Genomic DNA, 1,721 nt, shown 5'->3' with positions numbered 1-1,721 from the left:
TTCAAGCCCAGGCTGCCCAGCCAATTACCTACATAACTACATATAGATATTTTATGAATGACATAAAAAAGCTATAATTGAGTACCTATGTGATCTACCTACCTTATAATATAATAAGTACAATAATTATTATAATTTATAATAATAATATTATGTCGTAATTTTATTAAAATAATAAAATTAATTTTTATATTAATTTTATCAGGTTGATAGTTTCAAATTGTTATTTGTTGACCATTTCTAAACAGCTGCCAGTCAATGAAAATACATTACAATTACAATTTTTAATGTTGCCAATATTTTTGAACAATTAATACTTATATACAATATACCTTCAAATTCTGAAACTAAAGGTCCACCTACATTTTTTTAGAACTTAAAATAATCATGCAATATTACATTTTTTTATGATTACCGAATAGTGATCATGAATAATGATGAAAACAATTATATATATATAATTATTAAACTGTACCTAAATACCTAATATTATTTTATCATTACCTACAATGGTTCATCATTTATAACTTACAAGTTGAGGTGGACAGTGGTTATTTATTTATTTATTTATTACTGGATCAACTATACTACAACAGATTAAATTAAAATGAATAATATACCTATATAATATTAATTTTTTTGACGCACTAAAAACGTCATTCTCTTCATTTGTTTTGTAATTAAATACAATTAATTTTCACTACCTATTGAATATACATACCTATTTTCTTTATACTTACTATTATTATTGTAAAAATACATTATTTATTTTATACAATATTATTTATACAATTTCATTGGATTTCTTTAGAATGCCAATGCTATGTTAGTAAAATTATAAGAAGTTTATTATTTAAATAACTCGTTAGAAATGTTAAACCAAATATGTTTATTCATTAATAAGTATATTATTTTAAAATAAAGTACCTAGGTAATACAAAATAAAATATGAATTTTTGAGTACCTATTGTAAAAAAAAATAGTTACGTCTATTATTTATTTGATATTGAATAAATAAATAATTATATATATTTATTATTATACCATGTTTTTTAAATGAATTAATCAAATAGTAGTATAGTACTGAATATTTATTAAGAGAAAACTTGGATATGATAATTTATTTATTTCCATTGCATAGGTAGTACATAGGTAGTTACATAATATATTATATAAATTAAGTTATATTTTTAACACCAATAAATGTATGCATAATTTAACCAAATTTTTTTTCTCAAACAAATAATATAGGTTCAAAATATATGTAATAAATCAAGTTTTTCAAATATTAAGATTTTTAAACTTAAATTAAAAAAATACTTACACACACTTTATTGGACAAAAAAAAAATCACAATAGTAAACCACAAGTCGCAAATGTAATTTTGTCAAATGCAATATCGTAAAATGTATAAATAAGTATCGGTAATATAACTTACTGTAATGACCCCTACTTACTACTAGCGCTCTACAGATGTGGTGAAATAGTGTACTAAGCCCGTAACGAGTTCTGACCGCAGCTATCAATGCAATTTAGGCGACCGATAGCCATAGATATTAAAGATAATTTAATAGCTAACCTGTATATCTTAAACCGTGTTTAAAACTTTTTTATCTATGGTTTTAGCACCGGCTTATAACCCTGGTCTAAATATTATAACCGCGGTATCTATATTATTGATAATGGACTATTTACCATGAGTTATCAATAGTCAATACTGA

Source organism: Acyrthosiphon pisum, chromosome A2 (assembly GCF_005508785.2).
Source record: "Acyrthosiphon pisum isolate AL4f chromosome A2, pea_aphid_22Mar2018_4r6ur, whole genome shotgun sequence".
Taxonomy (NCBI): Eukaryota; Metazoa; Arthropoda; class Insecta; order Hemiptera; family Aphididae; genus Acyrthosiphon; species Acyrthosiphon pisum.
Note: the sequence above shows the minus strand (reverse complement) of the source record.